Source organism: Cololabis saira, chromosome 24, assembly GCF_033807715.1.
Source record: "Cololabis saira isolate AMF1-May2022 chromosome 24, fColSai1.1, whole genome shotgun sequence".
Classification (NCBI taxonomy): Eukaryota; Metazoa; Chordata; class Actinopteri; order Beloniformes; family Belonidae; genus Cololabis; species Cololabis saira.
In genome coordinates, this window is record NC_084610.1 from 5,819,606 (window position 1) to 5,831,568 (window position 11,963).

Below are 11,963 nucleotides of genomic sequence, written 5' to 3' on the forward strand. Positions count from 1 at the left end.
AAAACCTCATATTCAAGACAAATGTACTGGAGGTTTATGTGAAGCAACAAATTTGTGCATAATTAGAAGCATGTTTTTTTGGAGTGACAGCTGTAGTTTGTAAAGTTAAATTTGAACAAACTTCATCACAGTTGATTGATTGAGATCAATACCTTGATCAAATCATTCTAAAGCCATTATTCTTGAAGTTTTTGTACTCATTGTGACGAAGAGCCATTGTCACTCATACGCTTTGAACGGTTGTCCTGACAACATTTTACCCATTTTTATCGTAGTCAGAACAATATCCTCCAGACTCAAAACCACCTCTGTTAACGCTCCCCAAAATATCTTGGACTGGCCAGTACGGGGATCGAACCCGCGACCTTGGCGTTATTAGCACCACGCTCTAACCAACTGAGCTAACCGGCCATGTGTACAGGATACCAGATGTCATTTTACACAACTCACTGCCAGTACATGGTGGCGCATGACTTATGACTTTATATCGCTGTTTTATGACAAACATTTGCCCCAAAATTTAGAAATTGTGTGAGATAACCTACACCCTTCCTCCTCCCACAGGAATTAGAGGTGCTGCTAATAAAATGAGCTTGATATCATAACGCCTCTATAAACATAGGAGCATTGGCAGGGTGTGAGTTCATCCCAGGGTTCGCCCGTTTGCCTGGTAAAAGTTAAATCTGAACAAACTTCATCACAGTTGATGGTTGGTTGTGATCAATACCTGGATCAGGTCATTCCAAAACCTCAATTCTTGAAGATTTTTTCTCATTGTGACGAGGAGCCATTCTCACGCAAAAGCTTTGATCGGTTGTCCTGACAATGTTTTACCCATTTTTATCGTGGTCAGATCGATATCCTCCAGACCCAAATTGACCTCTGTTACCGCTAGACCAGCACTCCCCAAAATATCTTGGACTGGCCCGTACGGGGATCGAACCCGCGACCTTGGCGTTATTAGCACCACGCTCTAACCAACTGAGCTAACCGGCCACATCTGCAGGTGTATACATGTCATGTTACACGACTCACTGCTATTAGATGGTGGCGCATGCTGCTAATAAAATAAACTTCATATCATAACACCTCCATAAACATAGGAGCGTTGGCAGGGTGTGAGTTCATCCCAGGGTTCACCAGTTTGTCTGGTAAAAGTTAAATCTGAACAAACTTTATTTGTAGTGTGATTAGTTGGATAACAAACCTTCTGTCGTAGACTGCTGCGCGACATAACTGCAAACCCTCAAAATGCCTGGACAGTTTCTTTTTTTAGCTGCCACAGTGCACACATGCTCATACCAGCAGACACAAAAAGCACCGACGCCAATTATTTCGTGGACCATGAGAGCGCAGTGAGCCTTAGGTTTAGGTTTTTACCGGCATTGGTATCAACCATTAATATGTGTGCAGACAAAAAAAAAAAAAATAAATAAATAAATATTTTTTTTTGTCCCTCTGTCTGGGCCCCTCCCCTGTCAATCGGGCCCTAGGCACATGGCTAGTTTGCCTTTGCGTTAATCCGGCTCTGTGTGTTCCAGTCTGTGGAGGTAACAGTTAGCTCTCACCGCTTTAGCTACTTAGAGCTTATGGTGAATTTGACTTTTGAGTTGTGATTAAAGACTTAAGAAACCTTTAATATTCTTATTCTAAAGATAATATCTCTTGTTTTGTTGTTAACTATACTGCAGCCGTCTGTAGCACTAGTGGCCGGCTCCAAAACCATCTCCATTAACTCCCATGTAAAAACCTCTAACCTTGAAGCAGAAGTAAACATATTTCCAGTTCAAAGAATAGTTTTGGTCTCCATAGCTAGAGTTCACCTCCACCACGACCGTGCTGGCTGGATCGTCTTCTCCAACCAGTAACCAGGCTCATTCATTACACCCACCGGTTTTGACGTCATCTTTTGCAAACATGGCACCACACATAGATCTGTAAAAAAGAACAACAAATTAAAACCAATTCTTCAGAAAACGTGTGGATGAGTGACACGGTAAGTCCATCCCTGGATCTGGGAGGTATCCCAGCTTGGAAACCTGCTTATACTATAACCTTTAATTAGGAGTCATCAAGTCCCGGTGGAGACAGAAGTGACAAGAATCTAGACCGGTGGAAATCGGTTTTAATCCATCAGTTAGTAATTATGCAACTTCCAAAGTTTAGCTCATGCATTTTAAAAAATGGCAAGAGCGTTTAGCGTTTATTTTTTTTCTTCCCCCCTATTACCTGTAGCATCTGTGGTCTAAAAATATTAAGTCATTCGATGGATGTCTGGGTTAACCATGACCCTTGGACTTGCTCACACACTCAAGTCTTTTGTCTTGCTGGCCAGATTTAAACTGTGATCGCTTGTGCTTCATGGAGTTTACAACAGATATTTGGATTCATTGCAAATATAAACAGATATAAACCCAAAACAAGCTTTTTAAGACTACTGAATTTTTGGTTATTGGCATTATTACAGTGGTAAAGTGAAGTTTAAATGAGGTGATTCACTTTATCTCTTTTGAAGCTCCATATTGAAGTTACAAGAGCAATCATTTCTTTCACACTCCCGTGCCCCCACGCGTCCTCTTTCCTTCATTCCTTCATCATTCATATCTCCCCCCATCCCTCTTGTCCACACTTAAAGGTGTACAGGTTTATTTTTACAAGGACATATACAGCTAGGATGACATACTGCCGGCAATTTCCTGTCAACTTGTATCGCAGTATTCTTGCTTAAGTGTTGGCAAAGTGGTAACGCTCCAATATCTGTCAGGTATGGATTTAAGGTGCCGTTGGATCATGGAGACTTCTTTTTTTCATTATCAGTTATTGAACTTGCAACCTTTCAACAATAAAGCGTCAACGTCTTCTTCAATACCCGCTTTGTTGCCGAGAGTAAAGGAAGAGATCTGGATCGAAGGGAAGGAAAACAGGGAGCAGAGGAGCTCCGAGGAGGAGTTTATCTACGTGTAGCACATGATATTTTCTTCACTTTAAGACTCTGAAGCTGACAAGATGATGGATAATGTTTTAGGGCCAATTCTGTTGGGAGTGATCTGTTGTCTCTACCATCAAGTCTGGAGAGCAGAGACAGGAAGAGAAAGAGAGAATGAGAGGAGCTGACAGAGGGCAGCGGACGGAGAGAGAAGAAGCCGTCCTCATTACAGCCCAGCCTGCTGGGGTTTCACCAAAATGGTTCCATTTCAACTCCGAAGTTTAAAGAATTTCCCAGTTTTATTTTTTTCTTCCCGAGCACGCTGTTTCCAGACTTAAATAACAAAGAGAGACACACATACATACACCTCTGTGAATGCCCTATCGCTGGCCTGTGGGAACTCATTATCTTCCCAGACGAGCGGTGCCACAAGTCGCTGGTCTCCTGCCACCGCGTCGCTTTGTGACAGAGGTTTCAAATGCAGGGGCTGTAAAAACAGTTGTTTGGGAGGAGACAAAGAGGCGAGAAGCTGCTTACCCGCAGGGCACGGTTTTGGCCTTTTGGGTGTCGCGCAGTGCGCCTGTGGAGGATTTCAAGCACCCGAGAAGCCCAGGGAGCTGGGGATGGCCTGAATGTGAATGCTGTTTAAAATCAGGAACCACAAAGAGACACAAAAAGCAACCACAAAGATGCACTAAGCACTGAGAAGCTGACTAAACCAGGGTAAAATGACATTACACTGAAACTTTTGAATTACTGTTTTAAGGTGTGGACTCACTTCTGCACGTGCACACCGAGAAATTGTCTGTTTATATCCATCTTTTTGGAACGCTGTTTTTTTTTGTTTTTCTGTTTTTTGTTCTTGCTATTATTTCAATACAATGTATTTTCTTGGTGAGAACTTTGAATAAGTCAATTTAGGGCTTCCTTTCTCACCTGCACATATTTTCATGCTTTTTATGTTCATTTAAACTTTTGTACCGTTTTTTTATGTTGTGCAAATAAACAAATCAAATCAAATCAAAAGGTTTTTAATCCTGACTTGACTCTTTCTGTTTTATGCTTCAACATCTCATGTAAAAAGCTTTTAAAATTCAACCCAGTTTAAGCGTAAACCGGCGTGGTAATGTCCAGTCAGGGTTCCCTGTGAGGTCTCTGGCTCGACCGCTGCACCAAACACTGGTTCATTGTTTCACGTGGTGCCATGTCTATAAATCAAAAAGATTTGAAACAGATATTTTAGACAAGGCTGTCTTTTCTTCTCGGCCGTCCACAACGACTAACTTTTAGCTGATACTTAATGTAACAACGTGATCAGGTTTGCAGAGGTGGCTTAAACCAGAGTAAACTGAGACCAGACCAGCAGGAACATCAGGAGGAAAGTTAAATATTGCCTGAACATGATAAGATACAACAGTTGAATTTGGATGCCAGCACCACACAACGTTTACTTAAGAACACATTTTCTTGCAGGATTGTTATAAGTAGTTGATCTCTCTTAATGTATTAACCAATAAAAATACGGAGTTTATTTAGAAATATATCAATGTACATTGATATATTTCTAAATAAACTCTGTATTTCTGTTGGCTAAGACATAAAGAGAGATACAAAATAAGCACAAAAATGAAAAAAGCACTAAAAAAATGAAATGAAAAAAATGAAATGAAATGAAAATGAAAAAAGCACTAAAATAAAGTGCTTTTTTCATGTTTGTGCTTATTTTGTATCTCTCTTGATGTATTAACCAACAGAAATACAGTTTATTTAAAAATATATCAATGTACATTGATATATTTCTAAATAAACTCTGAGAAAAAAATGAGAAAAGCACTTTATTTTGGAAAAAAACGAAGTGAAAGAATACAAAAATTAGTACAAATGACTAAGTGTGGTTGTATGACTATTACGGATGGGGAAATGATAATGGCTCTATAAGAAATATATTCATTGGTTTATATCAATTCTCCTGGCCTTGTACAAAAAAAATTCACTCCCCTCACAATTCAGATCAAAACAGCTTTTTGAATCAGACTGTAAATATGTTTATTTCTGCTCTGAAGTTGGACATTTAAATACGGGAATAAGTGGAGATTGACTCACTTTTGGCGCCGGCCTTTAGCGGTCAGTCGAGGACCTGCAACGACTCTTTGCTCCACATGAGCCTCAACCCGGGAGTGAGATGGCTGGCACTTGGTTTATTTATGTGTTTCCTCCACAACCCACAATGCACCAGCCAGCTGTCAGCGCAGGCCTTTTTAGCTCAAACATACGGCGCACACCCTGAAGTCAGGTCAGATCTGTTAATAAACTATCAGAAAGCAGGAAGTGTAGTGGAGAAATGTCCATGATTGATAACTATGAATGCATCGGGGTGCTGACTTTGTAGCCTGCAACAATCTAGCTGGTGATGTCATTTGTCTGTATTGAATACAGGAGAACTTTATTTTTTGGACAACACATGGAAACTCAAAGCCAACACTTCAGCATCCAGGGTGCAGAGATGCTCTTTCACGGTCACATGTCTCATTATCTGCAGTTAAACAAGAACCTCCTTCATTCTTACTGCTCATTCATGTTAAAGTTGAGGTTTAAACTTCTTACTTTCTCTCTAGTTCTGCTACCTTTGGCATTGCTTGGTGTTTGGAAAGCTCAATCAGCTGTTCCCACATGTAACCGGTTTCCAGCTGTCATAGTTACTCATTATAAGTGCTAACATATCATCAAATATTTCAAAACTCGTCATTCATTTTTATTATTGCAGGGTCTGCAGGGTAAGAAAAGGATGACAGAGTAGAGCAACAACTGGTGTTTTAAGACTCTTTCCTCTCCAAAGTGTTTGTGATGCGGTGCGTCTCTTATCATTAAAATGACTCAAACCTTTTATTGATGCTAAATTCCCAACTCATAATTCTCTTGTGTTATCTGCGATGCTTTAAAATGTCAAAAACAACAGCATTTTGACAGACGCTTCTCAGCTGACGCTCCAGATTTGACACGCTGGAGGCGCAAACAGACGAGGCTCTTTGTGGGAGATTGTGCCTTTTTCCCTCTAATTTATGCATTTAAGGGGCAGAACAGACACAAAAACCCTCGTCAAAAGATGTGCCATTATGATTTGAATTGTGTTTTTATTATCAAGCTGCAGCTTTACATCAAAAGCGTAAGCGACGACTGCGAGTAAAGAACGTGTTTCCACAAAGAGGAGCGTGATCTTCCAGAATTCAACCTTCACACACCAAAAGAGGCTTCTCTCTTTTTTTTTTCAAGTGGAAAGCCTCTTCAAACCTGCATCAATTTTCCCGGAGAATCTATAAGGTAGATGACAGGTAAAGCCGCTATCTCAGGAGGAGCGGCGGGCATTGATGCGGTGACCCTGGATGGAGGTTAGCAGGTCATCCGCTCACAGTTGCGCCGATGATCTACGCACAAGCTCACAAAAATAGGTCGATGGCATAAACTAAATCCAATAGGATATTGCTTTTCATTGATTTTTTTTTTTTTTTCCCCCACCTTGGGATAATACACATATTTCAGGGAACGGATGAGTCTAGATCTGTATGTGTGTGTGTGTGTGTGAGTATGTGTGTGCATAAACAACTGATGGATAAAAGCAGTGATGATTAGTCATTATAGCAGGTGTTGACAAATGCCTTCATCACTGGAGTATATAGAAACATAATTCCTCTCAGACATATAGGAGACATAATACAGTATAAGACTATAACTTAGAGCGAGTGTGTTAATATCACTGCGGAGGGCTGGCGCGCGCTGAGAGAGACAGAGGAGAGTTATTTGTTAAATGCCACTTCGACTGTACTGAGGTCTTAATTGGATTTCTTCTCACGCTCAAAACGTCCCCGCTGCTTTTTATGGGAGTGACCTCGGAGTCTGTCACATACACTCGCACACACACGTGCCCTTTTATTCAGGTGCACATCCACACATAGTTGGTATGCGCAAAAACACACGTTTGCTTAATCACTGGCAGAAAAAAAAAATGAGGCAATTCAGTTGAGGTTAGTATGAAATGTTGCAGAAAAACTGATTTAGATTTGCTCAGTGTTGGAAACGTTGTGTTCAAAGACCCCGTTTAGACATGTAAAAAACATGATCGGATTCGGCGGCGGTCCACTTTTCAATTCGGCTTTACTTACATAGCACCAAATCACGGCAAATGTCAGCTCGAGGCAGTTCAAGAATACAATTCCACTCATTCTTTGTGCAACTAATATAAAATTAGAATTCCAACCCACCCCGAGGAAGCATGGTGGGAAGGAAAAACTCCCCTACTAAGGCAGAACCAGGCTCGGTGTACATCCACCTCTACCGGCTTGGGGTTGAGAGGAAAAGGAAAGAAAGGAGAAGAAGAACGAGAACAACAGATCAGGAAGACCTGCTGGGTAGGGATGGGCGGTATGGACCAAAAGATTTATCACGATAATTTCTGGCATTTATCCCGATAACGATAAAAATGACGATAAAAAAAATACCAATTCAACTCTACCTTTTTAACTATATTTAACTGTCTTTGGAGCCCCCAAAACACTGCTCTAAAAGATACTAAATGCTACTAAACTACACCAATTAAATTGAATTGATAAAAACCAATTAAATGAGTTACACCTGTACTGTAAAACTGTAACAACTCAAGCTCCTCGCTCTCAGATCCTTTCTTTCTTTCTTTCTTTCTTTCTTTCTTTCTTTCTTTCTTTCTTTCTTTCTTTCTTTCTTTCTTTCTTTCTTTCTTTCTTTCTTTCTTTCTTTCTTTCTTTCTTTCTGGCTCATTTCTTTCTTTCTTTCTTTCTGGCTCATTTCTTTCTTTCTTTCTTTCTTTCTTTCTTTCTTTCTTTCTTTCTTTCTTTCTTTCTTTCTTTCTTTCTGGCTCATTTCTTTCTTTCTGGCTCGTTTCTTTCTTTCTTTCTTTCTGGCTCATTTCTTTCTGGCTCATTTCTTTCTTTCTTTCTTTCTGGCTCATTTCTTTCTTTCTTTCTTTCTTTCTTTCTGGCTCATATCCTTCCTTCCTTCCTTCCTTCCTTCCTTCCTTCCTTCCTTCCTTCCTTCCTTCCTTCCTTCCTTCCTTCCTTCCTTCCTTCCTTCCTTCCTTCCTTCCTTCCTTCCTTCCTTCCTTCCTTCCTTCCTTCCTTCCTTCCTTCCTTCACCTATGTTGTGTATCGATTTAATGCAGAACCATAAATCAGCTTTACACAAAAAGTTCACCAACGCAAATTTATAGTTTTTACCGCGAGATGATAAATTCTTACCGTGGGGAATTTTTTTGACGGTTTATCGTGAACGGTAAAATATCGCCCATTCCTACTGCTGGGAACTGAAAACTGTTTCAGAAAGAAAGTTTTCAGCTTAATCTTAAAAGTTAGAGTGGTAAAATGGTTTTTGAGATGGTCTGGGTCACATGTGGCTAAATGCAATGCATCCTGCGCCACATTAAAAGACACAGCTGGCAACGTCACATCACATGAGCATCTAATAAAAGTGAAAAAAGTGGGAGTCACAACAACCAAGAACAGACCTTGGGAAAATGGTGTTTCATGGGGATCCATCTCCTCCATCCATCATCTGCTTATTCCAGGGATCTGCTAGAGCTTATCCTAGCTCTCTCTGGGCAGAAATCCTCAAATGGCCAAAGGGTTAGAAGAAACAGTCCCAGCTAAGCTCAGCCAAGGCCTGCGACCCTCTGCTGTCCAGGGACCTGAGCTCCGCCAGGACCTAGCCCTGCTCAGAGCTCTCTAGCTCTGCTGCTCTGCTCCCCCTGGTCCAAGTACAGGTCTACAAGGTCAAATTAATTATAAAACTTCACTAATTATGCATCAATTTGTGGATTTACAGGACTGTCTCAGAAAATTAGAATATTGTGATAAAGTCCTTTATTTTCTGTAATGCAAAAATGTCATACATTCTGGATTCATTACAAATCAACTGAAATATTGCAAGCCTTTTATTATTTTAATATTGCTGATCATGGCTTACAGCTTAAGAAAACTCAAATATCCTATCTCAAAAAATTAGAATATTCTGGGAATCTTAATCTTAAACTGTAAACCATAATCAGCAATATTAAAATAATAAAAGGCTTGCAATATTTCAGTTGATTTGTAATGAATCCAGAATGTATGACATTTTTGTTTTTTTTAATTGCATTACAGAAAATAAAGAACTTTATCCCAATATTCTAATTTTCTGAGACAGTCCTGTATATAATTTTACTCAAAGAGATAAAGAGATTTCCCCTGGGTGTGACGTCTAGCTATGGAGACCAAAACTTACCCCAGTAACATGGTCTCTGAAAACCAGATGTTTCCCGTTGCTTGCACCCTAATATCTTCGTCTTATTCTAATTTCTAACAGACAGGAGGCAAGATCTGCTCGCCGCTTGTCACTAGCGTCACATTTGGAGACGGGTGTTAATACCAGGTGTGAACAAGATCCTTTTATATACCAAGTCTAATCAGGGCCACAGATACACATCTATGCCCAAACCTGTGGGACTTAAAACCTTAACTGTACCTACATCGATCTGCACGACCAAGTTGGCACCACGGTGCACAAATTGAAAGAGTTTTGTCGTTTGGCAAAAAAACCCCAACATGCACCAAAATAATCTAAAGCTGTCCAATTATTATTCTCATCTACAGCATGCAGGCTGCTGACTTTGTTTGTTTTTGCTGGTTTACTTTCACTACCTCGTCATTCTGGAAACAAACCTGTCCGCCTGTTTACAGATGGCAGAGCTGAGAATAATCCTCATGCACGCCCACACACACTGGCTCCATGCGTACCCTTTCCTTCGCTCTTGTGCATTTTCCACTCCTACTTTAATAACTGCTCCTGCATGCAGACCTCGGTACGCCCACGCACTTCCTCGTTATATGTCTTTTACTTTGCAGAAATCGGGCTGTCGCTGCACCGAATCCTGAAACCACAGGTGTTTGAGATTGGTTAATTTTGCCTAATTAGACTTAATGAATGCTAACGAGGCTATCAATGAGGAATCACGTGTGTCGGCAGTGTTTAATTACCGACTGCATAAATAAAGTGAAGCGTTAACATGAAGTCAGCATATTGTTGACTGTTTATGTTTGGCCAACACACCGCCAGCCAATGTGTTCATTTACATACATGATAAGAAAATTGCACTGCATGGCTATTAGCATGTAAATGGCCTCATTCAATATCTAGCCCATTGAGGCAACAATCACACCTCTCAGAGGGCAGAAGAAATAAGCTCTTTACATGCTGTGAAAGCAGGTTTTAGATGATTTAAATGCAGTTTCTTTTTTTTTCTGCAGGAAAATTTCAACAACAATTAGAAGAGACGGAATGAGGAAGTGAACTGTGGACGCTTATTTCCTCTTTCTCTTTTCTTCTCCTTTTGTAAGCAAAGGCAGAATGTCACATTTAATATTCACAACGAGCACCGTGCCAATCCCCCTGTGTTCCCTGGTGCCAGATGACAAGCAGGCTGTCAGGGGTCACCCGGCAATCCGGTCACTCTCTAAACACCCCCTCGGTCCTCTGCGGAAGTGACCCAGTAGCGTTGCCAGGCCCTCGCCGCGCCCTGCTGTCTCGTGATCTCGCCATCGAGGATTACCGCCGCCCCCTCGCCCATCTCCCATCGCCTCCAGGAATCCTCCGCTCCTCAGACCCACTCAACAGTTTTACGAGTTGGGATTTTATGAGTTTCATCGTCTTGTGTTTTTTTTTCTCTCTCTCCTCTCTTTATTTTATTCTAACAGACATTTTTTGCAGACAGCTTTCTCAGCTCATTTCCATCGGATGCCCCACGGGGGAATTGGCAAGCGTAAAGTTGTGTCTATCCCCTCGCTGCCGCTCGACTTCTTCGGCCATAAAGCAAAGTAGAAATCTGCTTTAGTGATTTGTCAACTTCTGTCCTCGGGGGAGATATAATGTGGATGTGGGTTATCCTTGAAATCTACTGAGCATAGACGCAGAAGGAGTCATCTTTCAGGAAGTGTTCAACGTTTTCCGTGCGGTGCTACACATGTACTTTTTTGTTTGTTTGTCCCTGTGATACGATCTGTCTCCATTCATGTGTGGACTGCAGACAAGTCAGCTGCCACCACTTCATTTCCTTTGTCATTCATACGCGATTCCACCTCTATCCTCTATTGTCCTCCTCTTCCTCCTTAACTCTCTCCTAACACATGCTTGCATGAAAGAAATCTCCTCGTGACCTCCCGTTATCTTCCATCCCTTCCTGCTTTTGCCGCCCCTCCCTCTCATTCACACCCAGTCCATTACCGTCAGACGGGCCCGCCACGTGCTGCTCCCTTCGTCCCTCGCCGCTCCAACGGGCGGCAACAATAGAGACAGGAGAGCCAAAATGGCAGCCCCCGCGCACCCCCGCCCCTGTCTGGCCCGTCCCCATGGGGCCGGGCGCATATCGGCCGAGCCAATCTTAATGCACGTCTTCCGCAACAAATTGGCCAGTTTACTTAAGAGTCTGCTGTGGCCCATGAATATTTGATGTGGTCAGGGCTGTGGAGTGGAGGGATACAATGACAGCGGCTTATCTTATTTAGCCAGACAGAGGGGGTCGGATCCTGGCCCGACCCAGAACACTCCAATCCTCTCCGGAGATCTGGAAGAGTCCAATCCAGGAGAAGTATAGACACGATGAAAACATTTTCTTTCCAGTTGTCCGCACCTTTGAAGTGTAAAAAGCCCAGGTCTTGCAATGGTACCAGGCAGCCGCTGCCACTGGATGAAAACCAAGCGGAGAGCCAAGCGCTTTCTCTTTCTGTCCCTGTGATTGACATTTGGGAAACATACAATGGGCTTTTTGCACATTTAATGGACCCCAGGAGCGATACAACGTACTCCAGGAGGCTCAGTGGGTTCACAGTAAATGAAAATGCTAATTTCGGTCCAAATAAAAAATTAAACGATGTCCACGATTCCAGAAAGGGCCGCGGTGCCAGGAGCAGGTGCAAGCCCTCCGTTACATCCTCTGCATCTTCTTTAGGTTGTGCATCCTTACTTTGATTCAATTGCAAAA

General features: G+C 41.9%; 2 non-coding genes across 2 annotated transcripts; both read right to left on the reverse strand.

The window, feature by feature from the left end:
- Positions 1–337: 337 nt before the first annotated feature.
- trnai-aau (transfer RNA isoleucine (anticodon AAU)) lies at positions 338–411 on the reverse strand. Its single transcript has one exon. It is a non-coding gene; the product is annotated as a tRNA-Ile (tRNA).
- A 511-nt stretch (positions 412–922) lies between these two features.
- Positions 923–996, reverse strand: trnai-aau (transfer RNA isoleucine (anticodon AAU)). The gene has a single exon. It is a non-coding gene; the product is annotated as a tRNA-Ile (tRNA).
- Positions 997–11,963: the final 10,967 nt, after the last annotated feature.